This window comes from Orbicella faveolata, unplaced genomic scaffold (assembly GCF_042242905.1).
Source record: "Orbicella faveolata isolate gen_17 unplaced genomic scaffold, um_ofav_v1 contig_2, whole genome shotgun sequence".
NCBI lineage: Eukaryota > Metazoa > Cnidaria > Anthozoa > Scleractinia > Merulinidae > Orbicella > Orbicella faveolata.
The window spans coordinates 9,272,501-9,282,500 of NW_028301547.1; the positions used below are offsets into that span (position 1 = coordinate 9,272,501).

At 36.4% G+C, this 10,000-nt stretch overlaps 1 long non-coding RNA gene across 3 annotated transcripts in view; it reads left to right on the forward strand.

Moving 5' to 3' along the window:
• LOC149111872 (uncharacterized) overlaps positions 1-8,266 on the forward strand; it is an 8,633-nt gene extending 367 nt beyond the window's left edge. Inside the window, exons 1-5 of one of the 3 annotated variants that reach the window (XR_016207209.1) lie at positions 1-455; positions 3,756-3,878; positions 5,676-5,797; positions 6,226-6,429; positions 6,630-8,266. The exon at positions 1-455 is cut by the window's left edge and continues 367 nt beyond it. This is a non-coding gene — a long non-coding RNA (uncharacterized LOC149111872). Of the gene's footprint in view, positions 456-3,577; positions 3,879-5,675; positions 5,798-6,225; positions 6,430-6,629 lie in introns of those variants that run through there. The other 2 variants (XR_016207207.1, XR_016207208.1) reach the window with 2 other exon arrangements.
• Positions 8,267-10,000: the final 1,734 nt, after the last annotated feature.

The window sequence follows — 10,000 nt, forward strand, 5'->3', positions numbered from 1 at the left end:
AAAAAGACTGAGCGGGCCAGCGCTGGGGAAGGAGGCGAAACAGTACTGAACAACGCCGTGAATTATAGCTAGTCAAGGGCTAGAGAAAGGAGGTGAAATAATACCGAACAATGCCGTGAACCAAAGCTAACGAGGGCTATAGAAAGGAGGCGAAAGTACCCGACAAATCAGAAGACTGCAGAACTCCTCATGGCCAAGTTCAAAATTCGCGCGAACGTGATGCTGTGCAGCCGTGCAAGAAAATTCAAAAGTCACATGATTTGGTCAGGTGATGAACAAGAGAAATCAAACGTACCCGAGAGTTTTAGAGAAAATACAAAACAGTAAACGTAGCGGAAAGAAGTGGTTGATTCGTTGATCTATCGAAAATATAACTTCAGTTCAGTCTTCACAACTTTTGCTGCAAGTTTCTGCCTGGAAGATTTACACTGGCCGAACTGAATTGCCAACTTGCGGTAAGTGACTTTTGTTGTTGCGTTTGCTCTGAAAATTATTAAGTTGCCTCGGCGATATAAGCTTAGCTAAGCTTATTTTCAATTGGAATCCATTGAAAGTCTTCCTTATTTGAAGCCATGCTGTAAGAGATTTTAAAAATTGCATCGTTTTAATTTCGCTCGTCTCTAAACAATAACACGTGGGTCGCTTTGGAGGTTGCTGTAAGTTGTAAACAAATAAAGTTTTCTGTCGATTTTCGTCGTCAACTTAAGCTTATAACCTCACGTCTAAAAATAAGCTTAACCAAAACCGTACTTGTAAACACGGCCGGGCGAGTTTTGAAGTTTACTCTGAGTTAGTTAGCACTGCCGCTTCGTAGACTGCTAAAATTTCTTCTTCTGTTTTGAAAACCAAGAAAGGTCTACAAACCATTTTAAGCCGAAGCGAACAGGATTTGCTAAATTTACTTTTGTTCCTATGTGAATATTTGCATATTGTGATTACAAAGTATGGAGATTTCCTTGTTTTGTTAGTTCAATTTATTCGGTTTGGCGAAATGTTTTTGTGAATTCCGAGGTTGATTTGGTTGAAGACTGGTAAAGCTACTGCCAATAAAATGACTGCAAAGCTAAATTAAACCGTCGGCAAAAATACAGACTCTCAGTAATATTCAATCAAATTTAAGCGTGAATAATTTTTAAACTTTAACACTACAAGCTTAAACGAATTTTCTTTATCCTCTCTTTTATTCGGTCACCTTTCATTGAGAAGGGATTGCTGTTGATACTCGAGCTCAGATGTAGTAATATGCATCTTGTGTTTATAATGTAGATTTCCTCGTTTTATTTTGTTGTCTGTCCAATTAGTTCGCTTTGGTGAAATGCTTATACAGTGTATAGTCCAAAATGTCGAGTAGACGATTATGCATGGCAATCCTGTCGACAAATTAAGCTCTGCTTTGATTTTGATTGGCTATTTCATTTTATTTATGCCATTGCTTTTGGTTGGGGGTACATGGACCCTATTTTCTTAATAAGAGGTTATTCCCCAATACGGTATTTACACTTAATATGGAAATGTTCCTAAAAAGTGAGAGAGTACTAATTAACTCGGTAAATTGAACAGTGTAATAGAAGTTCTTGCCCTGACCATTTCTCAGTAATAAGAATAGCTTTTACATACATATATATACACAATTTAGTTGGAGAGAGCGCTCTCCTATCTCCACTCTCTCTCTCTCTCTCTCTCTCTCTCTCTCTCTCTCTCTCTCTCTCTCTCTCTGCTCTCTTCTTCACACTAATTTTTTATTAACTAACTTGTTAAATGAATATCATTGACTGTTTTCTTTGTTGTGCATGCATACTTTTTTGCTCGTCGAAGAAAGTTTCAGTTTCTTCCTGGCTGTACAGTGTCCTTTGTCCTGTCCAGTACCAATTCGTTTGTGATATAACTTTGTGAATTCTCTATTCTCCTTAAATTTTATCTCATCAGGTTGATAGAATGCACTCTCAGAGTGTTCCATCAGTGTCTTCAGTTGCTACAATTTTCCGGGAAAAAGCAATAGTTTTCTTAATTTCCTTTTACTTTGTGTTAGGACTTTTTAGCATGCCTGTAATTGGCCCATGGGCATTACCGGAGAATAATTTTCAAGTGAAGAATTACATTTGTTTTAGTGTTGAGTGTTTTAAATTGTTATGAATTAGGCATTTATTTTTATTTTTATTTTTTAAATTTTTTATTTTAGTCGCATGCAATGTTTTATGATTTTACCGAGGTATACCATGTAAATGTAAATAATGCACTGGAATTGGCCAATCAGAGTGTGCATTATATCGGCTTTAAACACAAACCATGTATAATAAATGACTTGTATGTAAATGATATTTTTATTACAGAGAACTGGACAGGGCAAGAACTTCTCGTTCTTTTGTGAATTTATATATTAATTCCTCTCAGTGCTGTCAAAGATGTCTCAGGAACCTTCATTTCTGATAATCTATTATTTTCCACCATACCTACGGCACAGAAGCTCACCAAATCCTAACTGATAACTAACATGTGTGTATCTCTAGCCTTTGCTGTCTGCTACATGTATATTCTGTTATCCTGCCTTAACTGTTAGAAACAATTTTGACAGAGCTGTTTCAACAGTTTCACTTAAATTGATTTCCAGTAACAGTGCTACATGTAGCAGTGTTATTGAGTATGAACTTTATGGAGGATTTTAAATTTTTATTTTTTTATGATTACAGACGACAACAAAATATAGATGTGTATACATAACCTGATGTTGGTGTTGGTTACAAACCGTAGTTCATAATAGTCATCCTGGCTATTACAGGTAAGGGGGAAAAGTTCAGAAAGTTTAGAACATTTCTTCTCCCAGTACACCTTCTGTCTATAGGTGCAATAATTGAGAGGTTATATATATATACGAGGAGTATTGTAAAGTTACTGTATAAACTTAGTATGAAAATCTGACATTTGAATGCCTCCTTTGCTAAAATTAGTCACGATTTAATTGTTATCTCTCCCTGTGAATTTATAGAGATTCCAGAGGCAAATTATCACGTAATGTGGAAGTCCTGTCTTCAAGTGAGGGAAAATGACACAAAAGAGTTACAATGAAAGTAAAAAGAATAGATCGTTTTCACGTGACGTCATCGCTTTCTAAAATCCAAAACTAAAGAGCCACCAAAGTTTTTATCCTCGTTAGGCATAAGAGGCGGTATATTTATATCTGTTCACAATTTTACAGTTCAATAACGTGCTTCGTTTGGAATCCAGACCATTTTGAATGTCAGGGTTATGGAGGTGCGTGACATAAGGCTAAGATCGAGTTCGTCAAAAAATATAAACTTATCTCATGATTTTGAGCTTTTTTAGAAATTTGAGCATTACGAAAAGTGCTTATGTAAATGCTTCTTTGATCAGTACTGATAATCAGTCGCCTAGATAGCCAAAGAAAGTTCCAGATGTTTACTCTATTTTCCGGCTGCCATATTGGTGTACCACGGAGGTACACCAACATGGCGTTTTCATACTGGGCTCTGTAAATATCTGCGAAACATTTCGACGAATATCTGAAGTTTGGGGGAACGTACAGGCCTAAAACTTGGAGACTGAAGTGTCTTATGTAGTTACCTTCTATAACATCATAATTTCATAGCTTTTTCCAAAGGATGGTTTTCGATTTATTTTTTTTATTGCGTGACAGTGAAAATGATCTATTGTAAATGTTTATATGGTGTACATTATACATCATGTAAAGGTATTTGGTGAGTGCCAAAGGCATAACATTTCATGTATTGCTTTTTCAGGACAAATTATATAACAGTGATGTTTTAAAAGGTGTGATCAGAAAAATAATGAGTACATTGTCCAGGCATCACCAGTTTATGGACGGCATATGTAGACAGTAAGAGATTAACTGTAAGCACCACGTAAGTTAGGTTTATGCTTATGACTTCTTGTTCTTGGATTTTGTGTCATTTCATCACAAGAATAGGTAATGAAAGATGCAATAGTTGTTGCAATATATTTTTGAAGGAAAACTTATAAGTCTGCCTATGCTGGAGAACAGCCAGGTGTAAACTGAATGTGAAGCAAACACTCTGTTACAGATGGGGCAACCCTAAAACCCAGAAACCAGAATCCGGAATCTGGAACCAAAAACCGGAATCCAGAAACCGGAAACCGGAATCCGCAAATCAAAGAAAATGAGTTCTTCAAATACACAAAAATTGTTTTGCTTAGCTTTTCGACAGTAAAAAATAAGCTGCCAAGTAAAAAGGACCTCAAACTTAACCTTTTTTGAAACAAAAATCCCCCGTCTGTTGAAATGGTGCAACCGTTATTTCTAGTGAGGGCTATGATTATGAGAATCTCAGTAAAGTGCGTCTTAATTTTATTCCAAGCACCTCGAGAGCATCTAAAATAAGCTTGCTGGTAATTGCCATTTTGTTCAATAAGTGATCTTCAATTTACCGGAAGTATAAATTTATCCTTTATGTCTAGTAGATACTGAACAAGATAGAAAATTTCATAGAGAACAGGATATCTGTCAGTGGCAGCCCCCTGTACATTGACGGTCAGGCCCCCCACTTTCGAAGTCCAAAGGCTAACCTGTCTGGTCTAAATATGAAATTTGATTTTTCCAACAGATACGAGACCAATTCCAGATTAACACAATTTTCACACTGATACTGTGACAAATCAGCATTTCATATTCGTGGCGGCCATCATATTAAACCAATTTGTAGAAATGTTGCGCACTTACTTCCATCTGCTTCTCACTTGCCAACAGATCAGACCACATGTTGTTAAAAGATGCTCAAAGACTGCCAGAAACTCACTGCAATAGCCTATAATAGCTTGTTGTTAATGTGCTGCTCACCAGTCTTCTCAGAGCAATTTGATCTAGACAAGAACCGGGCTCTCACCAGGGCCAGCTTGAACAAAAGATGGGTAACTTAGCCTATGAGCAGGCTCTTGTGTTTCGGCTGGGGGCGTGAGTGGCAAAGCCGCATGAAGGCTCTTGGTGACGTGCCAATACAGAAAAACACTAGACACCTATTTAGCCTGCTCAGACACTAGAGACAGATACTAGAGCCTGCTCGCAGGCTATGAGTAACTCTATCCACCCAAAAAATCAGTAACCCTGACTGGATAGTGATGTACCCAATGGATAGCTTTATGCAACTTTTGAACAACCGGGCCAGATATATAGCTAAGGGTTGTTCAGAACTAGTCAATCATTTTTTAGCAATGACAGTCTGTGGCTGAAGTAAAGCCAAGAAAATAACTAACAAGAAAATAATTTTTGCTCATATTTATTAATTAGACATTGCTGAAGTAAATTATTTCTATCATCATTCATAATATCTGGATTCCAGATTCTGGTTTTCGGTTCCGGATTCCAGATTCTGGATTCCAGATTCTGGATTCCGGATTTTGGTTTCCAAATTCAGTGTTTTAGGGTTGCCCCAGATGATGTATGTGCATATGTTAATCTTGAATAATCTGAAATTTCAGAGTTTAAAAATGTCATATCATATCTGTGATGGTTCTGAGGTGGAGGGCTGTTACATGTAGATGTAAATGTCTCATGCACGATTTTTCACTTGTTATGATTCAGGTGAAAATAGTTTCTGTATCTGTTGATGTGCAACAACCTACACCAATATTTCAGCCTAATAATGTACAGTGTATATTAATTAACCAAATTATGCTGTTTTTAGTTGACCAGTGCTACTACATAGTAATGTGATGTTGAAGTGCACAAATTTACAAACATGCCCAGTGTCAACTTGTCAAATATATGAACTGGCCAGACAGTGTAGATTACAAAATTCTCTGAAAGGTAAGATGTTTCTTAAACATTATTTTGTAATTGTTTTCCTCAAGAAAAGATTCATACCCCACATGGAGGTTTTTTCTCTGTTAGAGCTCTTGATTCCTGATACTTTAGTTTGGAATTTCTTAAGACTGGCCATGAATGGGTGTTGGGTGTGAATATCTTCTGGAACTGCACATTCATTCATTGAGTAAGCAAGAACATCAGTATTTATCCTGACAAACTCTGATTTTCTTCTGGAAGCTGAACTCATATACCGTTGTACAGTTATATGTACATGTACAAACAAACAACCTGGATGACCCTGTGATTGGGACTGTGCACATTGTTGTAATTTGCAGTGTTCCAGTTTCTTGTTTGAAGCAAATTGCATTTGCTCTCGAAAGCAAGTTGCGAAGTTCATAACAGTTATGTAAGTTTGCTTTGTATCTCAGGGCAGAGCCTGGCACTGTGAAAGTTGGAGTACCAACCCCTAGCATTTGATTCACTACTAACACTCAGTAAACAAGTCACAATGAAGTACACTGTATATCAAAGAGAGGAATTACATGCCTGTTCCAGTCAGTCAATATATGAACAGTTTACAGATGGGCAGCCTGTATTAAAACATCAAAGATTTTCAAAGCAAGCATGGCCTGGTGAGATATTTCTGACAGATATATTAATTTGTGAAAAGTGCTATAAACAAATGCATCTGGGAACAAATTAATTTATCATGGATGCAGCTTCTGAGAGATCCTCAATATTAATGGAACATACACTGCTCATACGTGTAAAAGAGTTCAGTAATTCATTACTTATGATTGTAATGCTTTGTTTGGTTTCTCTGTATTTACAGACAACTTGATGGGATTATAAATTCTGCACCAAGTTCATTGAATAAACTGACTTGGAGGTTCAGTTCTGCAACCCATCCTTTGTGTAGTAATATCATAGCTGCAACATTGTGACACACTGCATTACATTATTAAGAAACACATATTAACTAATTATTTTTAAGTGCCTGTTAAATTAATCAGTTTTTCTTAGAGATAATTTACTCACGGTTTATTTAAATAATTGGCTTTTTGGCTTTAAAATGATATTTATTGAGCTTTTAAATCAATTTTGTGATAATCTGCATTGGACATGGCATAAATTGATATTTTGCCAACACGAAATGGAGAACTGGGTCTTAAGTAAAGTTGCAGGATTAGCATTTTTGTAGAAAGAAAGGGTTGAGAAATTTGTGACATTCTACAGACAGCCTTGCCATTCGCAATGTCCGATAAGGTTAATTTGTTCCATTCTGTTGTAGAAATAGTGTTCTCTAATTTATAAATTACTTCAATCTGTTGTTTAAATGATTGCCTTATAACCCCATGTCTGGCTTTGGTGCATGTAGGATATTGATGTATTTTTTATCCATTTTGCTGTAAATTATCGTAAGTGATGTGTCAATCAAAACATATCTTGGATATGCTGGGCTCTTCTGACAAATGTACCTATGCCTGATATCCTTGGAGTGCATTTGGTTGTGTAGTGCAGACAAAATACATGTACATAATATAATTTCCTCTTAGCTTACTGATAATTCTTGGTATAATTTAATCATAGCAAAATTAATTAATGGAACCCAATAACAGCTCTTGTAGTCCACAATGCCAGTCGAGAAAAAGAACAAATCACATTGAAATTGAGTAATAAAATTACTATTAGAAGCCTATGCAAGTATTCATGATCAGCAAAAAAAATATATATCGTAATTACCATTTATGCGGGGGTGTCATTTTGCTCATTGCAAACCCTTCCAGCAGGAGCAGACTCCATACAATAGTGAAGATGGCTAAATGCATCTTTGGGGACAAGTTAGAAAAAAAAACTTTCCAACTTTTCACGTATGTATACTGTTTTGGTATTTTTGTGAGATTACATTTGGTAGAGATTCAGGGACTGAGTATATTGTAACCACTGTATTTCAATCAGTCCCCACAACAAAAAAATGTGTAAACTTCTTTTGTGAGGGAGTCCCCATGTTAACTAAGGAAGAATATAATGATTAATAACAATGCCTTGTCTTTCTCAATAAGGTAGGAAAGAACAAGAAATGCTACCAAAAAGCACAGAAGACAGTTGTGTTATGTGATCAAGATTTTTGGTGGCTTTCCAGAAATCCTTGAAATCATGGCTCTATATTTCATAATCACACCATCTTTCACCTCGATCTGCTGATGTAATACTAGTTCCGGCTGAAACTATTAAATCATTCGCAATTTACCTCATACATGTTGGATTATTTTCATTAGTAGCAACATTCCGAAAAATAACTGAGGAGCTCCGCTTTTAGGCTGGCCTAAATCTATATATTAATTTTGCAGAATGATTATTAGAATAATAGTACTTGTGCTCAAATATTACACGCCTCGTTTCAACAAAATTCGAGCCAACAGTAAATAAGAAAAATCGATTAAATTTTTACCAAAAAAAGAAAAAAAACAGAGACATTGAACCATGTCCCAGTCAACAGGTGCAACTTTCAGTCGCCAAATTGAATGATACCAGTGAGTGGAAAATTCTAAAAATATCAAATTAGCGTCACTTGGTATAGAGGGACCTTGGTGCTCCCGCTGGATCTTTCCATTGGGTAAAGATGAAGGAATTAATGTAAAGATTGACATTATATAATTATTTTCAATTATTTTACAAAGGTATATGATTCGTGTAAAAAAGCAGAGTTTTTAGCGTTCTGGATCTTGAAGCAGTGGCGGAAAAGTGAAAGCAAAGTTGGAAACTATATACATGTTACATCAAAAGGGAAGTTTGCGTGAGGATAAAATTAGACTCCTCGCGCAACTTTTACGAGAAAAAACAGCAAAAATGAAACGTCGTCATTGCCCTGATCTTTGCCTTTTGTATTTTCATATATACAGGCTTTGCGATTGTACTTTCAGGGACTTCTTCTTGTTTACATGAGCAGCTAATTTCATTTTTGAAATTGCTTTCATCTTTTGACACAGAGCGTATGCGGGGCTCTCGCGTAGAAAATGAAACTGATCTTAAGAGTTTTTAGTAGGCATTATCATGTTCGTGAACTTAAATAAGTAATTGACAAATCTGGTACAAGTGTTGAGAATTGAGAAATACAAGAAAGTCTATTTTTACACGTACAATCATGGGCAAAAGTCTTGGGATCAAGTTTGCACTTTTGGCGCTTTATAATTTGCGCAAACCTCAGGTGTGAATACAACTTTACCTGCCTAACCTCGCCCCCTACCCCACATACAATGTTGAAAACTGTTGTGGTATCTGCAAGTTCTCCTGATTTTTAATATTGTATTGGGTGAAGAGGGGCAACAGCAACGCGTTATTAAAAGGATGGCGGCGCTTTTTTCAAACTTCAATTGTAAAACACAGATAATTTGTTACATTACATAAGTGTCATAAGGATTGCAAGTTGGAAAAAGAGAGGTGCAAAATTAATTTTTTCTGAAAGTCAAATTAGTGCATGTCGCGGCCAAATATTAGAAACGTCTCTATTCAAATTGTTGTCGAATATTTCACCTAACATGATACCAACATTGTAAACTAAACTTTTGGAGGTCGTGTAGAGGCCGAACGAAGGCCCGCTTTCGAAGAACCATGGGTATAAACATTAGCGCAGAAAGAGAAGAGCGAAATATTTTATTCCTCTTGAGCCAATGTCAACGTAATTTTGGTGCTATTCAATTCCGTGTCACAGAATTAAAACCAAAACACAGACACTCATTTTGCCTATGTTTGACATAAAGAATTTTTTTTTTGTCTTGAACTATAGTAAAACAACAGCACATTCAAGCAAATGGCCCATGTGTCCATGCCAACCCAAACAAACTCGTTTGATGTTGTCATGGCAGTTTTACTCTCGTCTTTTTCTTTTCGTTGTAACAAAGTAGGTAGTGAGTTGGTTTTGTATGAAGGTAGATTGTGGACAAAATGTTAGACTCCTCGTTACGTTATGGCGTTTCATCGTTTCCGTACACCAATACTTCTAGTCGAGTCGTTGTTTTTTTCTGAGTTCGACTCGTCGAATTGCCAGATCGACTCACCGTTTAAATTAAGAAGTCGACTCATCACTTCGTGAGTTCGTCTCGTCATCTTGTCAGTTCGATTCGTCGGCTGGCCTCTTCGACTCGTCGTTTTACGAGTTCGACTCATCACTGACCACATCGGTTTTGTATTCGTTTGTCGTTT